Genomic DNA, 21,470 nt, shown 5'->3' with positions numbered 1-21,470 from the left:
AAAGATTAAAAACCTCAGCAAATGAATAATGAGTAACAAGATCAAAACCATCATAAAATGTCTCTCATGTAACAAAAGCCCAGGACTTAATTGTTTTACTGCTGAATTATACCGAACATTTAAATAACAACTAATACAAATTCTACTCAAAAAAAGTAGAAAATGTTTCCAATTTCAATCTGAGGCTAGAATTACACCAATACCAAAACTACACAAATACAACTAAAAAAGAAAACTGTAGGTCAATATATCTAATAAACATAGATGCAAATATCTCCCCCAGAATACTGTCAAACCAAATTCAACAACACATTCTAAAGTTCATTCACCATGATCAAGTGGGATTCACTCCAGAGATGAGAGAATGGTTTATTTGCAAATCAGTCAACATGATACGTCCTATGAGTAGATACAAGAAAATAAACCTCATGATTAGTTGAATAGATTCTGAAAAAGCAGTTAACTTCAACATCTCTATATGAGAAAAAACCTCATTAAACTGGGTAGAAGAGGAACATACCTCAAAATAGTAAAAGCCATTATGAAAGGAAAATAAATCTTGGAAACCCCAAATCACTAAGCCAAAGAAAAAAGTCAAGCTGGGACCTGTGAGGGCAAACCTGCCTCCCATTCTATTCAAACCCATCTCTCTGCTCACTGAGATAAATACATATCTGATTGGTTCCTTTGGAAAGGCTAACTTGATACTGACATAAAATCAGATACATAGACCAATTGAAAGGAATAGAGAACCCAGAAACAAATCCACATGCCTACAGTGAACTCATTTTTGACAAAAGTTCCAAGACTTACACTTGGTAAAAGACAGTCTCTTCAGTAAATGTTGCTAGGAAAACTGGATATGCACATGCAGAAGAATGAAACTAGATTTCTATCTCTCACCAAAAATCAAATATAAAAGTACAGTCACAGTGGAATAAATACTTAAATGTAAGACCTCATTGTGTGAAAACACTGTAAGAAAACATTAGGAAAAATCTTACCCTGCAAGCACAGGCAAGCAAAACAAAACTGGATCAAAGGGATCATGTCAAGTTAGAAAGCTCCTGCACAGCAAAGGAAACCATTAGCAAATTGAAGAGGCAACCTACAGAATGGGAGAAAATATTTGGAAATGACCCATCTGACAAGGGATTAATAGCAAGAACATATAAGAAGTTCAAACAACTCTATAGGAAAAAAATTCTAGTAATTTGATTAAAAATGGGTAAAATATTTAAATATGCATTTCTCAAAAGAAGATATGTAATGGAAAATATGCATATGAAAAGGTGCTCAACATCATTGTTCATCAGAGAAATGCAAATTAAAACTATAATGAGATAGCAAATTACTCCAGTTAAAATGGCTTTTATTCAAAAGACAGGCAATAACAAATGCTGGCAAGAGTGTGGAGAAAAGAGAAATCTCATATGCTGTTGGTGGGAATGTAAATTATTACAATAACTGTAGAGAACAGTATGGAGATTTCTCAAAAAACAAAAATTGAGCTACCATAGGATCTAGCAATCATACTGCTGGGTATATACCCATGTGAAGGAAATCAGTATATTGAGGAGATATCTGCACTTCCATGTTTGTTGTGTCCTTATTCACAACAGCTGAAATTTGAAAGCAACCTAAGTGTCCATCAACAGATGGATGGATAAAGAAAATGTGGAAGATATACACGGTGGAATACTATTTAGTCATAAAAAGAATGAAATCCTGTCATTTGCAACAACATGGATAGAACTTAAGATCATTATTTTAAGTGAAATAAGCCAGGCACTGAAAAAACATCTCACGTTCTCAATTATTTGTGGGATCTAAAAATCAAAACAGTCAAACTCATGGACATAGAGAGTAGAAGGATTATTACCAGATGCTAGGAAGGGTAGTGAGGAGGTGGGGAAGAGCTGGGGATCGTTAATGGATTAAAAACAATGTAACTAGAAAGAATGAATAAGAAATACTATGTAATTGCAAAACCGGGTTACTATAGTTAACAATAACATTCTTGTGTGTATTCAAATAACTAAAAGAATGTAATTGGTTGATAACACAAAGTATAAATGTTTCAGAGGATGGATACCCCATTCTTCATGATGTGACTACTTCGCATTGCATACCTGTATCAAAAAATCTCATGTACCCCAGAAATATATACGCCTACTATGTACACAAAAATTTAAAAATAAATTTAAAAACATCATCCCAGGAATAAAAGGTTAGTTTAATATTCAAAAATTAATTTTCACAAGTTTTCACACTAATAAAACATACTTCAGTGAAAGGAAAATGTTTTTAGCTCTTTATAATAAAAGCTGTCAAAAGCCTAGTGATAGTTACAAACTTAATCAACCTGATAAAGCGTATATTTATCTAAAACATACAAGAAATGATCACACTTAAACTAGAGATTTTTTTCTTTCTCAAACATGAGGAAAACAGCAAAGATGTCTGCTCTTGCAACTTCTATTATCATTGGGCTGAATGTTTTAGAAAGTGAAATCAGACCAGCATAATAATAATAATAATAAGCATCCAGATTTTTAATGAAGAATAAAATAGTATTTATTTGCAAATGACAAGACTCTTTATGTAGAAATCCATAAACTATACAACAAACATCTTGAACTAAAATGATTTCATCAGTGTTACAAGATATAATATTAGTATACCAAATGAATTATTACATTTCTGTACGCCAGAAATAAACCATTCAAAATGAAGTTAATAATGCATTTTCATTCACAATAGCTCATGATGAAAAAAATACTTAGGGATAAACATAATAGATGATTTCAAAACTTCTCTGCTGAAAATCACAAGAAGTTGTTGAACAAGTTTTAAAAGGCCTAAGTAAAAAAATTTCATGTTCATTGATTGGTATACACATTATTAATGAGTTAATACTCATTATCAACATGAAAATTACCCCCAAAGTAATCTATTGTTTCTATTTAATGTCTATTAAAATTCTAGCATTCCTTTTTTAGAAAATAATAAATTATGACTAAAATTTTATGGAAATTCAGGTTTGTTTTGGCCTTTCTGGGTTTTAATTTTCATATTGGGATTTAATTATGTTATTACATGTATAAAAAGTTAAATTATGTTCTATTATGGTCATGCCACTGTTTATTTATCTACTCACCTACTGATGGACATTTACATGGTTTTCAAGTTTGGCTATTAAAAATAAGCTTCCTATTGATATTCATGTAAACATTTTATGTGGTCATACACTTTATTTTGTGCAAATATTTAAGTGTAAAATTAGTGGACCATTGCTAGGTGTATGCTTATTTGCAAAAGAATGACAAATTAGTTTCCATAGTGGTTGTGGCATGTTACATTCCAACCAGTAGTGTATGAGAATTCTAGTGCTCCACATCCTCACGATCACTTGATGGCTAGTTCTTTTAATTTTAGTGATTGTAATAGGTATGAAATGATATCTCATCATTTTTTTATTTGCATTTTCATAATTAATAATGATGTTGATCATCTTTACATGTGTTTATTTGCCATTAGTATATTTTTTGTTAAATGCTGTTAAAACTTTTTATTTACTGAATTTTTTCTTATTAGTGACTTTTGATATTTCTTTATATAATACGAAAACAAGTATTCTATCATATATTTTAGTTGAAAATATCATATTTCAATCTACAGATTATCTTTTCAATTTTTATGATGTTCATCACAGAGCAAAGGTTTAAAGTTTTAGTGAAGTTCAACTTTTCAATTTGGATCATGCTTTTGGTGTCACATATAACTGATCTTTTCCTTACTCAAGATTATAAAGATTTCTTGTATTTTCTTCTGGAAGTTTTATAGTTTAGGTTTCAAGTTTCAGTCTGTGATTAATTTTTACTTTTGTTTAGGGTGTAAGGAAGTATAAATCAAGATTTATTTCTTGTATAAGGAAATAGATATAGAAGTGTTTCAGCACTGTTTGTTGAAAAGATTATTCTTTCCCTGTTAAATCTCCTCAGCCACGTCTATACAAATCAATTGACCATTTATGGGTGGGATTATTGATAAATTCGATTCTGTTTCACTGCACTACTTTCACGCCATTATGGATATGCCAAATTGTCTTGATACTGTAGTTTTATAATGAAAATCAAAACAGTATTTCATATTGATTTGACTTCACTATTTCTCAGTCATCATCAAACTTTCTACATTATTCCATAAAACTCTTCCTAGAGGAGACAAAAGTTGCAAATATGTTTGTTGTTAATTCCAGATACTTTGAAAAGATAATCAAATCTTCAATAGAGAGCATCAAACAGTTTATACCCCAAGACTATTTGAAACATTTGCTTCAAATCCTTGCTTTGCTGTATTAACTAATCCTAAACTATTCTGTCTTGATCTTAACCTGGTCCAAAATAAATCACCATGTTAAAGACAAGCTTGAAACCACCAAATTTCAAAATCCTAATAAGCACTGAATCTTAACAAGTAAAAATCTAAACAAATTGAAATCAACAGCACTTCTGAAATTCATCAGATAAGTGAGGTCATAGGGCAAACTGCCACTTCAAAATTAGAGAGACAGAAAAGCAAATATAGAAAATTACAATTTACCAGAGGAAAACCCACAAATATAAAATTCTATGAGAATTAGTACCATGAAGTGACAAACTAAGATATAATTGATATAATTTTTATAAAAATGAGTACATATTGTATAATTACATATATATAAAACTCCACAAATTACAAGTTAATATGTATTGACTGAAAGCATATCAGTGGTTGCCTAAGTAAGGGGAAAAGGGCATGAGGGAAGAATTGTAATGGGTCATGAATAAACTGAAGATTGATAGATATGTTCATTATGTTTGTATATGGTCTTGTGGGTATTTACATAGGTAAAACTTTTCAAACTTTATATTTAACTGAGTACACTTATTGTGTGTCAATTATTCTCAAATCAGTTAAATAAGATGGAATTCATTTTCTCCAAAAGTTCCTAGACCCAGCCAGATTTAACAGACAGGTTTAACAAAAAAGAAATATGTCCATTTTAACAGACAGGTTTAACAAAAAAGAAATATGTCCATTGTATAAATCTATTCTGGAATACATAAAGAGAAAACTTACATTAACTTATCAACCCCACAACTTACATTATAAAGTCTGCATGTGTAAAGCTGATATCAAATCCTGGTAAGCGGAATTCCACCAAAATATTACAAGCATCACTTTTTAATGGATATACGTGAGAAAATTATTAACAAAATATTTTCAAACTTAAAACAAAAATATTTTAACCCTATAACACATTATGTCCTCATTAGGTTTATTTCAAAAATGTGGATTCTTTTAAAATTTGAACTTTAATCAATATTTTTAAAGAATTTAATATATCATAGAAAAATATATCACATTAAATCTGAGGGTATTAAACACTATCAAATAGTATTTGAAAAAAATCATTATTCATTAACCATAAAAACTTTTAGCAAAATAAAAAGGTGGAAGATGATTTTTTATTCCTAATAATGGGTAATTTCAAAAATCCTGTATAGAAACCATTATACTTAAATGGAATTAAACTTAAGGCATTCATTTTAATTTCAGGAAAGAAACAAAGGTGCCTTGTATTATCACCCCTGTTTATCATTGTGCTGTAAGCTAACAAATAGAAAGGTGTAACAAACAGAAACTAAGCATAGAATTTTAATTAGTCACAGATGACAATGATATGCTTAGACATAAAATAATCTACAGGCAAATAATCATAATATGAGAGTTCAGCAAAATTTGTGGATACAAAATCATTATACAGAAAGAAATTGTATTTCTACCCAACAGTAAGAATCCCTTCTTGCAATTTTTAAAGTATAATCTGTAGTAACATGAAAAATAATTCGTAAGAGGAAATAAGAAAATATGAAAAAAGACTCAATGACAAATTTACCAAACAGATTGAAACGTAAAAACAATAGTAGTATAGGCTGTTTTTATCATTCTTCCCGGTATCATTCCTTGGTCCAAAGCCTATGTCAGATGTTGGTTATGAAACAGCTCATGCAGATGCAAAGGTACAATTTACTAACATTTTATTAAATTATTCTGAAGATTTAGATCTTAGAAAGCAGGAAAGGGAGACTTGCTATGTTTCTGTAGAATATTTAAGCTTTATTTCAGTATCATTTTATGCTAATTTATTGTTTGATATCCTATTGTGTGGTTGTTGCTAAACCTACTGCTTTTAAGACAGGATTTGAAATGTATTCTGAGATATCATTTGTATAACACATAAGGATTGAAAACTGAAGCTCAAATACTAGTTAGCTCCAAAAGAGATTTATTTTATGACTGCAATTCAATGTCTTCTTATCATGTGTTCGATGGTAAATCCTGTAAATCACTTGATTTTACATTTTATAATCAGAATTAAATATTGACCCTTCAAAGAAAAACAATATTAAATTCTAGGTAAATAATCACATCGATTGAACTGTAAATACCTTGTGATTATACTTTCATAGTAAACAAATAGTCAATATTCTTTTAGAAAATAGGTATCTTATTTGAATAATAAATAATAGTCATATCTTCAAATTGAATTATTTTTCTTTGTCTTATTTGCATATTGTAGTTTATTTGATGTTGCTGCTTTTGTCCTTTTTATATTTCTAAGGACATGCACATTAGGCGGGCAAGTTACTACGTTAATATAAATAATTTTGTTACCATACAGTACATATTTTTGGTGAATTGTGTTTTCCATGTAGTATTCGGTTAGAGGGTACACAATTACATTAGATAAGTTCACTATTAATATTTGAATTCAACAAAAGGGAGTAACACAGAAGTGTTGACCAACTGCAAATGTTATCTCATTCTCTGTATTCACTTTACCAAGTCTCTATTTAAAATGCCTTTACAAAAAGCTGCATGAAGAAAGTAAAACACAAAGATAATTCCTAGGGAAATAGTAATTTCCTCATGAAGTGTAGTTACATTGCACCTACAAGATCAAAGGAAAGAATGATACTCAATCAAAGTATAATTTAATTTATCTCACAATTTTAGGAGATATTAATAATTGTGATAAAGAAAAAACGATACTTGATTCTTAGTAAATCACTGTCCCAGAAATAAGCATAAAGACTGAAAAAGTTAAGTGGGGCTAGAAGTTGTTTTACTCTTTATTCCACCTTTTTTACTACATGAAAACTTTCTAGATCAAGGGAAAATGATAGTTATTCTGGATGCATTTGAATGAAGATATTTATAATATTTGGTAATCTATTTAGCTTTTATAACAATTTTTAGAGTTTCCCTTCTAAAAAAAAATTCTTGCCAAAGTAATTTGCCTTCATATGACATTTTCTCGGGACAACTTAGCTCATCTTCAATGTGATCACGTTTGTCTGTTCGCAGACTGTTGAGGAAGCTGAGGTAGTGATATATTTGACATTTTCAAGCCTTTTCACTACAGATCTTGGCTACCCAGGGGACTCGTTCCTTTAAGAGTAATTATTTTATACACTGGTGGTTTATCTTTTGTTGTTATTTCTGCAGCAAAGCTCTGTGAATACAAACCACCAAATCTTTAGCTGTACTGCATTTTTGTCCTTCTATGAGATTAAATAAATCTTTAGATGTTCCCTACTACTTCTCAAAATCACCATCAGTGCATATTTAATAAGAGGCTAAAGGTATAAAGAAATATAAAACACATTCTTGCTTCAATTACTAAAGCAATATAAGATAGCGTTCTCACTCTACAATGAGGGAGCTAGTTAAATGTCCACCTTTTTTGTAATTATTCTTTAACTTATCTATTTATTCACCAAATATCAAGGACCTATAATATGTGGATGACATTGCACTATATGTATTTCTAATGTACAAAGATGAATATGAGGTTCATTTCCCAAGAAACTGCCAATGGTTTTTCCATCTTCTACATTCATTTTACACACATGTCCGTATCAGTACTCATCCAGACCTTAGTACATGTCTTACAAGCTTTCTCATCATGCAGCTCTGAACAATCTCGTGTTTTGCTCCATGAATTGTAGACATCCTGTGCCTTCTCAACTCCAAATTCTCTCTGCTCAAGTCATCAAGACTATTGGGGTCTAACTGGACTTTCCCTCTCTGCTCTGTGGCCAGGAAATTCACTACACATAGGAAACTGGACAGTCATAAAACTAACTTTAATTGTTTCTATTTTCACAAAGATTCCTGGTATCAATACCAATTTATGAAAGTCTGAAAAATTTTATTTAAAATACATTGTCATTTTTCCAGTTGTTTGCAGTAGGATGATGATATATATTATTCCTATAACTTTATTATGCTAAAAAGAAACAAAAAGCTGTGGTTACATACCACTTCCGTCCAACCTGTTCATTATAGATGTTATCAGATTGAGGACTTTATGCCTTTATGTTCTGATAGACATTAGGCTGTAATTTTCATTTCTCATAATTTCTCAGTTTATTGTGTCAGAGTTGTTTGCTTCCTAGAGTAGGTTGAGAAGGTTTCCTGTCTATAGTCACAGAGTATGTGTAAAATAATATTATTTCTTTTTAAATTGCTTAATAAAATTCAGAGTGAAATTACCTGGATCTGGGGTTGTCTTTGTGGGAAGGATGTATATGTAAACTTAATTCATTTTAATTAAGTAATTAGGTTATCCATTTGTGAGATAATTGCAATATATTTTGTTCTGCAAGACTTTTTTTTTTACTTCAACCTAGTTGTTAGATTAATTGGCACAAACCTTGTACAAAATTTTCCAAAATTTCAGTTAGACAGGAAGAATAAGCTTTAGTACAACTTGTGTACTACAGTTAATAATAATGTATTGTTTGAAATTTTGAAATTCCACAATTTCAAAATTGCGGAAATAGTACATTTTAAATGTTCTCGCAAAAAAGAAGTATATGAGGTGATAGTTATGTTAATTAGCCCAATTTAATTATTGCACAAAGCACACACATATATGTATAAATAAAATCACATTGTACCTCATAAATATATATATAATTATTGTCAATTAAAATAAAAATGGAACTAAAAATACACTATTCCTTTATTATTACTTTTAAGAATGTGTTTTATTTTTAAAAACAAATATAACCTTACTGTATACAATTAATTTTACAACAAATTGCCTTTGTTTAACATATCAAGCAACAAATTTCAGGTACTATTTACCCACTACATGATTTTTCCTATCTGTCCAATGCTCCTTTGGATGGCTAGACCTCCAATTATGTCACTTCTGATGTTGGGCACTGTAGTTGTTTCGTGTGTGTGTGTGTGTGCATAAATTAACAATCTATGTTTTAAAAACAATCTAGGTTTCAAGCGAAATTGTGCAGAATATGCAGAGAATTCCCTTATACTCCCTTCTCAGCAACACATTACCTCTCCCTTTGATGTTCCATGCAATCGTGATATGTTTCTTACAATCAATGAACCAGCAATACCATATCATTATCAACCAAAGTTCCTAGTACACATTAAAGTTCAATCTCAGTCTTTTATATTCTATGCATTTTGACAAATTTATAATTACATGTAACCACCATTACAGTATCATCCGAATACTTATACTGTCTTAAAAACCCCTTGTGTTCCACCTATTCATTCCTTCTCTCCCCCAAATCCTTGGCAACAGATGACTTGTTAATATCTCCATATTTTTGTCTTTTTTAGACTGCCATAGTTGGAAACATAGAGTATGTACATTTTTTAGATTGGTTTCTTTCACTTATTGTTATGCACATGTTTGTTTCATGTCTACTCCTGGCTTGACGGTTAATTTTTTTTCTCTGAATAAGATCCCATTGTCTGATGTACCACAACTTATTTATTTATCCATTCAACTATTGAAAGACATCTTGGATACTTCCAATTTTGGGTAATCATACATTTGTATGAAAGTTTTTTGGATGGGCATAAGTTTCAAATGATGTGGAAAAATAACAAGCAGAGGGACTGCTTGATCCTATGGTAAGAATACATTTAGTTTTGTAAGAAATTGCCAGTCTTCCAAAGTAGCTGTACCATCTGCATTCCCATCTGCAGTGAATGAATATTTCTGTTGCTATATTTTCTCACTAGAATTTTGTGTTGTCAGGACTTTAGATTTTTGCCATTCTTACAGGTGTATGTTGCTACTTCATGATTGTTTATATTTCTTTATTACTGCATTTAATGTTCTTAGGAACTACAATGAACTAACCATTTTTACTATTTACATTGGTAGTTTGTATCTTCTCTCACATGTCATTGTAAGTTTTGCTATAACATTTTCAGAGAACAACCGTTTGTCTTTGCATTTGTCTCAATTATTTGTCTATTTCCTGTTTTATTTGTTTTAGTTCATTCTTTCACTATTTCATTCCAGCTAGGAATGTTAAATTTCTTCTTTCTCAAACATCTTTAAATAGAAGTTTATATTTACTTTATAATTTTTATGTTTTATAAAATAAGAATTTAGCATTCCTATATTTTCTTTTAAGCTTTGTGGTCACTGCATCTCAAAAAATTGTATACATTATGTTTGCACTATATATTTGAAAGGACTTTCTAATTGTTCTTTTGGTTGTTTTAATCCTTATTTTGTCTATGTGTGTATTCTACTTACAAATATTTGAGGAGTCTGTGGATATATTTTAATATTGAATTCCAAATTAAATGTCAGAGAACATTCACTATATGATTTCAGATTTTTGTAATTACTTTCCACTTATTTCATATTTTAATATATGGTTCATTTTAGTAAATAGCTTCATGCTAATTTTTAATAAAAGTGCAAAATGTTGTTCAACCTCCCCTTATATCTAGTTACAAAACATTTTTCTCCCTTAAAGAAAATGACACTAACATTAAGCATTTACTTGCTGTATTAGCCCATTTTCACGGTGATATAAAGATACTACCTGAGACTCGGTAATTTATAAATAAAAGAGCTTTAATTGACTCAGTTCTGCATGGCTGGGGAGGCTTCAGGAAACTTACCATCATAGCCGAAGTCAAAGTGGAAGCAGGCATCTTCTTCACAAGGCAACAGGAGAGAGAGTGCAGGAAAACTGTCACTTTTTGTTGTTGTTGTTGTTGTTTAGCATCAGATATCATGAAAACGGCATAAGATAAACCACCCCCCCCAATTCAATCATCTTCCACCAGGTCCCTCTCTTGACATATGGCGATTACAATTTGAGATGAGATTTGGGTGAAGACACAGAGCCAAACCATATTATTCTGCCCCTGGTCCCTCCCAATATTATGTCCTTTTCACATTTCAAAACCAATCATGCCTTCCCAATAGTCCCCCATAGTTTTAACTCATTTCAGGATTAACCCCAAAGTCCAAGTCCAAAGTTTAATTTGAGACAAGGCAAGTCCCTTTCACTTATGAGCCTGTGAAAAAATTAAAAAAAAAAAACAAGATAAGAAACATGTTAGTTACTTTCAACATAAAATAAGGGTACAGGCATTGAGTAAATGTTCCCATTCCAAATGTGGGAAACTGACCAAAACTAAAGGGTCACAGTCCCCATGCAAGTTAAAAACCCAGAAGGGCACTCATTAAATCTTAAAGCCCCCAAATCTCTTTTGACTCCATGTCTCATATCCAGGTCATGCTGATGAAAGAAGTGGCATCCCATTGCCTTGAATAGTTCCAACCCTGTGGCTCTGTAGAGTAAATCCTCTTTAACTGCTTTCATGTGCTGACATTAAGTGCCTGTTTCTTTTCCATGCTTGTAGTGCAAGGTGTCAGTGCATCTACCTTTCTGGGGTCTGGGGGATGGTGGGCCTCCTCTCACAGCTCCACTAGGCAGTGCCTCAGTGGTGACTCTGTTTGGGGGCTCCAACCCCACATTGCCCTTTCATACTGCCCTAGCAGAGGTTCTCCATGAGGGCTCTGCTCCTGCAGTTTCCATACATCCTCTGAAATCTAGGTGAAGGTTCTCAAAGCTCAATTTTGTTTTCTGTGCACCTGCAGGCCCACCAATATCACACTGAAGCTCCCAAGGCTTGGGGCTTGCACCCCCTGAAGCAATGAGCCAAGTCATACTTTGACCCTTTTTAGTCATAGCTGGAGATGGAGCAGCTGGGATGCAGGGCACTATGTCCCCAGGCTCCACAGAGCAGCACAGCCCTGTGCCTGGCACATAAAACCATTTTTTCATCCTAGGCCTCTGGGCCTGTGGCAGAGGATTTGCCATGAAGATCTCTGACATGCCCTGAAGACATTTTCCTCGATATCCTGGTGACTAAAATTCAGCTCCTTGTTAATTATGCAGATTTCTGCAGCCGACTTGAATTCCTCCCTCGAAAATGGGTTTTTCTTTTTTACCACATGGTCAGTCTGTAAACTGTTCAAACCTTTATGCTCTGCTTCCTTTTAGACATAAGTTCCCATTCCAAACCATCTCTTTGTGAATGCATATGACTGAATGCTTTTAGAATAAGCCAGGTCATGTCTTGAATGCTTTGCTGCTCAGAAATTTCTTCTGCCAGATACCCTAAATCATCTATCTCAAGTTCAAAATTCCACAGATCTCTAAGGCAGGGGCAAAATGCCATAAATCTCTTTGCTAAAGAACAGCAAAAGTGAACTTTGCTCCTGTTCCCAATATATTTCTCATCTCCATCTGTGACCACTTCAACCTGGACTTCATTGTCTATTTCACTATGAGCATTTTGGTCAAAACCATTCAACAAGTCTCTAGGAAGTTTCAAACTTTCCAAAATCTTCCTGTCTTTTACTGACTGCCCTAAACTATTCTGACTGCTGTTCATTACCCAGTTCCAAAGTCACTTCCATATTTTCAGGTTATCTTTATAGCAGTACTGCACAGTACCAGTTTTCTGTATTAGTCTGTTTTCACACTGATGTAAAGATACTACCTGAGTCTGGGTAATTTATAAACAAAAGAGGTTTAATTGACTCACAGTTTCACATGAGTGGGGAGGCCTCAGGAAATTTAAGATTATGGTAGAAAGCAAGAGAAAGCTGGCACCTCTTCACAAATCAGCTGAAGACAGAGTGCAGAAGAAATTGTCTCTTTTTTACCATCAGATTTCCTGATAATTTCCTCACTATCATGAGAAGAGTATGGGGGAAACTGCCCACCTGATCCAATCACCTCCAATCAGATCCTTTCCTGGACACATGGACATTACAATTTGAGATAAGATATGGGTTGGGACACAGAGTTAAACCATATCACATGCTAATTCCCTCTGCTGACAGAACATGGCAAACACCAATTAGCTTTACATTTCTATGAGTACAGCCTCTTATTCTGAATATTTCATGGAATCATACAATGCATGACCTTTTGTGTCTGGTACCTATTAACATTTTCAAGGTTTATCCAACTTTCAGAAGTTCTGTATAAACTATTTTATGGTTTATTATTCTAATATATATTAAATATTATATATATGTAGAATATTATATATATATATATATATATATATATACATATATATATATATCACAATTTGTTTTTCCATTCATCCATTAATGGACATTTGTGTTGTTTCCATCTGTTGGCTATTGTCAATAGTGCTGTTAATTAACATTTGTAAAATATTATTAGTTTGAGTAACTGCTTTTCATTTTATGGGTATATACCAAGGTGTGGAATTATTAGGTCAAATATTAATTTTATGTTTAACTTTTTAAGGACCTGCCAAAATGCTGCCAAAATATCTTTTCCACAGCACTATGTTTTGAATGTCCACTCCAAAATTCTTGTTAAAATTGAATTGCCATTTTGATGGTATTATGATGAGGACCTTTAAGAGAGAATTTGGTTATGAGAGTAAAGCCTTCATTAATAGATTAATGCTGTTATCATGGATATGGTTTTGTTATCACCAAACTGGGCTCTTGACAAAATGATTACTACTGTCCACATTTTTTCTCTCTCTATGCCTTCCACTGTGTGGTGACCCCCACTAAGTGGTGGACCTATGTTTTTAGACTGCCCAGCCTCTAGAATTGTTAGCCAAATAAACATTTTTAAAAAAATTACCCAGTCTGTGATATTTATTATATCAGCAAAAAATGAATATGACACACACTGATTGAACCATTTTATATTACCACCAGCAATAAATGAGGTCTCTAATTTCTCCACATCCTCAACAACACCTGAGGATGTTGGAGGCTGCCATCTAGCTCTATAACAGCCATCTTTGTGATTGTGAAGTAATATCCTTGTGGTTTTGATTTGCTTTCCCTTTTCACTAGTCATCAAGGAAATGCAAGTCTAAATCATAATGGGATGCCACTTCACACCTACTATGATGCCTGGAATCAAAAATGTATTAATTAGGATTGGCAACCATGTAGAGAACCTTACCAACTCTACTGTTAGGAACTTAAATGTCTCAGACACTTTGAGAAAAAGACTTGAAGTTCCAGAAATAATTATACTTAGAGTTACCATATATGACTCAGCTTTTCCACTTTTAGATATATACCTAGAAGAAATGAAGATATAAATTCAGACACAAATATATGCAAGATTGTTTCAAGCAGCATATTTTATAATAGTCAAATAGTGAAAAAAATCCAAATGTCTATATATATATATATATATATATATATATCCATTAGCATGACTGATAAATGGATAAATAAAATGTGTCATATGCAAACATTGAATGAACATTGGAAACATTATGTAAAGTGAAAGAAGTCAGTGACAAAATACCACATATTGTGTCATTGCACTGTAGGAAATATGAATAACTGATGAATCCATAAAGATGGAAAATATGTTAGTGGTTGTTTAGGGAAAGATTTTTAATAGGTGATAGCTAAAGAATATGGGGTTTCTTTTCAGTGATAAAAATATTTTGATTGACTTTTGTAATGTGCAGATATCAGCGAATATACTAGAAAATATTGAGTTATATAACTTCAAAGGGGTAAATTGGATGTTATGGTAAAATCATCTCAATAAAATTGTTTTGGAAAATGTAAGAGAAAAAATGTACATTCTAAGTGTCTGCTGGAAGTGAGTAGCAGGTATCTCAAATCAGAAATGCACTGGTATCTAGTGCTTATTTTTTCACCTTCAAAAGGAAGTGGTATTTTTGTCATTCTACCAGGAGCAGCTCAGCACAGTAGAGAGGAAGGACTCTGAGACAAGCCTATAGACTGGAAACTTCACTTTGTTTTATAAAGTGAAGAAATCTCTGCTTTGAAGTCACAGGCTTATTAAAGCTGTCTATAGGTATTCTTTGCCTTCTTTGGCTTCATCTATGACAAAGTAGGGAGTATTAGTTGCTTAAAGAACCCTGCCCTCTGATTCCCACTGAGGACAATTTTTGCCTTTTCTGGATGTTACAGAGAGAGCAATCATCCCTGAAATTGTTTAAGCATCTGCTTCTGAGTCTACAGAAAGGAGATAAGACTCAGCAATTGAGGATTGGGTATTTTGGTGGATTGGAGGCTGCCAGCTAGCTCTGCCTGGGTGACAACCTGAGAATTTTGGAATCCTGTGGCCTTAAAACTTCCAAAGGTGTCTGTTTTCTCATAAAGTAACCTAAATGTTCTTTCTTTATTTTTGGTAAGTCCAGAAAAACATGCTACAGACATGTTTAATTCACATGTATTAGATATGCCAGCTGTATGGTTTAACAATGGTTCAAGACTCTGCAAAGCCAGCCTGCCTGGAGATATTGGATTCTACCATTTCAACAACTCCATCTTGGGACATCCTAAATTTAACATGCCTTCAGCAAGACCCTACCAGAAGTATTTCAGGGGGCAAGAAGCCTTGTAGAAGTATGAGGCCTTATATTTGCACTACCCCAATGAGTGTGGACTGGTAACAGGATGAGATGACATGGAGAAACTCTGGAAAAACATATCTTTGAGTGGGAGCTGGGAACAAAAAAATCCAGTCCACAGCCTGTATTCATGACCAAGCCCTCTTAGAACTCTAGGGATATTCGAGAAAAGCTTGCAGAGATAATGTTTGAGAACTTCAGTGTGCCTGCTTTCTGCTGATCTAACCATGTAGTGGCAGCACTCTGCCTCTGCCCGTGTAACAGGCCTGATGGTGGATAGTGCAGATGGGGTTACTTGCACTGTTCCCATCTATGAGGGTTACTCCCTGCCGCGTGCGTTCATCAAGCTCTTTGTGGCAGGTAGGGACATCATAGAGAACGTTGCCTGGCTCCTCTTTGCTAGCGGATGTAGTTTTCCTTGAATACTCTACGAGGCCTTGGTAAACAACATCAAAGGGAAGCTGCGCAACATTGCCTTGGAGCCAGATAAGAAGCTATGCACGAGGCTGGGAGAGATCCTGAGAGAATAAAAACTGACAGATGGGAATGTCATCCATATTGGAGACCAACTGTATCGAGTGTCCAAGGTTCTTTTTGCCCCTGACCAGCTGGGAATCCGCAGCCCGGGACTCTCAAAAATGCCTCCAGCCGCATGATGAAGTGTGACACTGACATTCAGAAGAACATTTATGCAGAGACTGAACTGTCTGGGGCACCACTCTCTTTTCTGGGCCAGAGGAAAGGCTCATGAAAGAACTAGAACAGCTAGCTTCCAAAGGTATTTGCATCAAGATTATGGCTTCTCTGGCTGGGTGCAATGGCTCATGCCTATAATCCCAGCACATTGGGAGGCCAAGGCATATGAATCACAAGGTCAGGAGTTCAAGACCAGACTGGCCAAGATTGTGAAACTGCATCTCTACTAAAATAACCAAAAAAGAATTAGCTGGGCGTGGTGATGGGTGCCTGTATTCACAATGACTTGGGAGGCTGAGGCAGAGAACTGCTTGATCCCAGGAGGTAGAGGTTGAAGTGAGCTGTGATCACACCATTGCACTCCAACCTGGGCAACAGAGCAAGACTGCCTCAAAGAAAGAAATGATTACAGATTCTTCTGCTCAATACTTCTTTGTGTGAATTGGTATATCCATCATGACCTCTCTGAGCAGTTTTAAACAAATGTGGGTTACCTCTGCAGATTTTAGTGACTATGGGACATCTGTGGTTCAGAGGAGATGCTTTTAAAGATCCTTGAGCTCAGGGAACAGCTTGATGGGTGAGATCACAGAAGCACCAGTGTGAGGTGCCACTGTCCTTCAGGCTTTTTCAGGACTTTCAATAAAAGTGTTTTCACATTTTGTATTTCTATATATTGTTCTTTGCACATTGCTGTAAATGTTGTACAAGTATCTATTTGGGTCCCCACTGAATTCTTTCTGCTATATGCTTGTGAGTGTATTTTATAGGTCATTTACTATTTTTTTTTAACTTTTTGAGGACTGCCAGAATGCTTTTCCAGTAAACTCATAATTTTACACTCCCACCATCAATGTAACAGTCTATTTTGTCCTCCTTGTTGACAACATTCCTTGTTTTTGAATAATAGCCAATCGAAAGTGTTATCTCATTGTGATTTTTATTTGCATTTCCATAATGGTTAGTGATGTCTAGCATTTTTATGTGCTTATTTACTGTTTTTATATCTTCTTTGGAGAACTGTTTAGTCAGTCCTAAGCCTATTTTTTAATTGGCTTGTGTATGGTTTCGCTATCTAGTTTAGGAATTCTTTATATAGTCCAGCTATCACACTGCTATAAAATATTTAAGTTTTATTTTCTCATTTATTGATTTGGCTTTCTACTGTCTTGACATTATTATTTCATGCACAAACATTAATTTTAATAAAGTACAATTTATTATTTTCTTCACATTCATTTGGTATCATATTTAGGGAACCATTGCCAATTTCAAGGTCATGAAGATTTACTCTTATGTTTTCTGAGAATCTTATGATGTCAGTTCTTAAATTTAGGGTTTTTATTCATTTTGAGTTAGTATTTTTTTAATGCAGCATGAGATAATTGTCCAGTTTCATTCTTTTGTATATGACTATCCTGTGTTTCCAACACTATTGAATATACTGTTTTTCCCATCGTATGGTCTTGACACCTTTGTTGAAAATCAATTTAACTTATATGTATAGGTTTGTTTCTGAATTCTCAATTCTATTCCATTAATATATAAGCTTATCTTTATGCCATGACCACACTGATTTTATTACAGTTGCTTTACAGTAAATTTTTTAATTGGTAGTGTGAGTTCTCCAAATTTGTTCTGCATTTTCAAAATTAATTTGGTTATTTGGGGGTCTTTGACTTTTTTTAGCAATGTTTTCCAGTTCTCAGTGTACAAGTTTTGTGCCTCCTAGGTTAAAATCGTTCCTAATTATTTATCCTGTTGGAAATTGAATTAATTCATTTTCTTTTCAGGATAGTCTTTAATAATGTATAGAAATACAACTGATATTTGCTTGTTGATTTCATTTCCTACAACCTGGCTACATTTGTTTACTAGCTCTAATGTTTCTGTGTATATGTTTATTCCTTAGAATTTTCTGCATGTAAGTATATATCATTTGTAAACAGAAATAATTTTATTTCTTCCTTTTCTCACTTTATATGCATTTTTAAATCTTTTTCTTGCCAAATTGATGTGTACAATTTTCAGTACAATAGTTGGGTAGGAATTGTGAAAGCCGGCATCCTTGTCTTCTTCTTGATCTTAGGGACAAATTTTTTAGTCTCTTGCTATTGAATATTATATTAGCTGTAGCTTTTTCATATGTGGTATTGGTCATGTTGAAGATGTTACCTTATATGTCTAGTTAATAGATTGTTTACATTATAAAATGGTGTTGCACTTTGCCAAAAGCTTTCTGTGCATCATTTGAGATTATGTTGTTTATGTTTTTTTATGTGTCAACTTTTTCTTCATTGTGTTGATGTGGTGTATTTCTTTGATTGATTTTCATATGATAAACTGCCTTTGAATACCTCGGATAAACCCCATTTTGTCATAATGAATAATTTTTTTAATATGCTGAGTTAGGTTTGCTAGTATTTTTTGACAGTTTTTACATATATATTCATAAACAATATTAATCTGTCATTTTATTTTTATAATGTCTTGGTTTAGCTTTGGTATAAAAAATTTGGTCACAAAGAATGAATATTTTCATATTTTGGAAACTTTTGACAAACATTGGTATTAATTCTTCTTTAAATGATTGGTAAAATTCATGAGAGAAGCTACCTAGTCCTGTTCTTTTTCTTTATTGGGAGGTTTTTATTAGTGATACATTCTCTTTAGTGGTTTTCAGTACAATAAGATGGTTATCCAATTTGTTCCTGTACAGTTACTTAGAGAATTCTCTTATTATACTTTTTTATTTCTATGAAGTAGATAGTAGTGTCCCTCTTTCATTTTGTTTTTAATAATTGGAGTCTTCCTAAAGGCACATCAATTTTGTAGGTATTTTCAAAGAACTCGGTTTTAGTTTCTTCAATTTACTATATTGTTTATTTCATATTTTGATTTATCTGTGCTCTAATGTTTGTTATTCTCTTCCTTCTGAAATATTTAGGTTTATTTTAACCTTTTTTTAGTTTCTTAAGGTTTACACTTAAGTTACTGATTAGTAATCTTGCTTCATTGTAATTTAGGTGTTTATAGTTATATATTTCCATCTGAAAAGTGCTATGTCTGCATCCCATAAGTTTTGTTGTGTTTTTGTTTTCATTCATCTCAATATGTTTTAAAAATCTCTTGTAATTTCTTCTTTCACTCTTCATTGTTCAATATTGTTGCTTAATTTCCAAATATACATGCGTTTCCCAGTTTTCTTTGGATATTTATTTCCATATTCATTTTTTTCTGATCAGAAAATATCACTTACAATATTTCAATCTTTTTATATTTATTAAGACTTGTTTTGTGGCCCAGCATATATGCTATCCTGGAGAATTTTTCAAGTGTACTAAAGAAGAATTTATATCTTGCTGTTGTTGAGTCTAGTGTTCTGTATATATACATTAGATCTAATTCATTTATGTGTTGCTCCAGTCTTACATTTTCTCATTCATTTTCTGTTTGGTTGTTCTGTCCATTATTGAAAGTGCAGTATTGAAGTCTCTACCTAATATTGTAGAACTGTTTCTGCCTTCAGTTTTGATCATATTTTTCTTTTAAACTACTTTTTATTTGTAACTAAATAATTTCATGCAATTATTCTAAACAATGACATTAAAAGATCTTCTAACATGTAAATAACATACAGAGTATAAATTTGATCAAAATTGCTACAAAAAATTGTCTACTTCTACAGTGTTCTCATATCCAACAGAATGTATCCACAGTATATAAATTCTCAAAGTCCAATATTTAAAAACTCAGGTGTTTGACTAACTTTAATAAAGTTTCTTAATCAAAATAAATGTATCTACAGTCCATATATTTTTAAAAGAATTATTATTCTCAATAATTTCTCTAGAAAAAGTAAGTATGATACTTTTATTATTGTAATTTTACAATTCTGAGTGTGAAATTTTAATCTTTAAAACATAGTCACACATTTCTACCTTTCTTTCAACATGACACCAACAGAATCACAAGTTGCTAGAGAGGAACTAACGTGATAATCCAGTGATTTTAGTCACAGTGAATTACAGAAGGAGGTACCAATGTCACTGTAATTTTAATATGTAATTTATTTTTCCTTCCCTAATGTGGATAACTAATGGAGCAAGGGTAGGGCAGTGAGTCTGATGACCATTTTCTTGGCACATTCATGACCTTCTTTTCTGGACTAAAGAACACCATTTTGGAACAGCAAAGATATCAATTTTAAAATCTGATATGCAGCACTGGGGGTTGTATTCACCAAATTGGGTTTTGCTTCCTTATGATTTTTCATGTGAAGAAAAGGATGATAAATGATAATCAGAGGTAACCATGTCAAAGGGCCCTAGGAATTTTCTTTCAGATCTAGTGCTTATTCTCAACTACATTTTCAAAGCTGACAACAATTAATGCATTGGTTTTCTTTCCCTACTTACAGCACACCTATCATGGATCCACCAAGAAAGTTAGCTCTTTAGGCAATCACAGATTTCTATACAAAATGAAGCTGTTCTGATGGGCCTTCAGGATACCTGGATAAACTCTTTGACACTTATTAACAGGAATGCACATATAGGCCTCTTCTTTTGAGAGACTTCAGGACAAAAAGTATATATATATTTATATTTTTCTGGAAATATTAGAGTCAATTTCTCAGCAAACCTCTCAACTGTCTGTTTGCATGATCATGATATCTCCCCCGCCAGGTAAGTATCAACTGTCTGTTTTCAAATTACCATGTTTTCAAAGAAGCCATGTGAAAAAATAAAATGGTATTGGTAGGAAAGACGAAGAATGAAAATGTGATAAGTCCATTTTAGGACTACAGATTCCATGGCCCTAACTATCTTCAGGCTATAAACCAAGGGCACTTCCTCAGCAAGCCCAGACACAGCAGCTAGAAGACCAATTCCATCAGTTTTTTCCTCATATAATTTTGAAGTATATTGGTTGTATGTATTTATAATAATTATTAT

At 32.9% G+C, this 21,470-nt stretch overlaps 1 pseudogene; it reads left to right on the top strand.

Annotated features, from left to right (window-relative positions):
• The first annotated feature begins 15,620 nt into the window (after positions 1 to 15,620).
• On the top strand, positions 15,621 to 17,061 carry LOC100411526 (actin-related protein T1-like; annotated as a pseudogene).
• The last annotated feature ends 4,409 nt before the right edge of the window (positions 17,062 to 21,470 follow it).

Source organism: Callithrix jacchus, chromosome X (assembly GCF_049354715.1).
Source record: "Callithrix jacchus isolate 240 chromosome X, calJac240_pri, whole genome shotgun sequence".
Lineage (NCBI taxonomy): Eukaryota > Metazoa > Chordata > Mammalia > Primates > Cebidae > Callithrix > Callithrix jacchus.
This window is presented reverse-complemented; position numbering and strand designations above follow the sequence as displayed.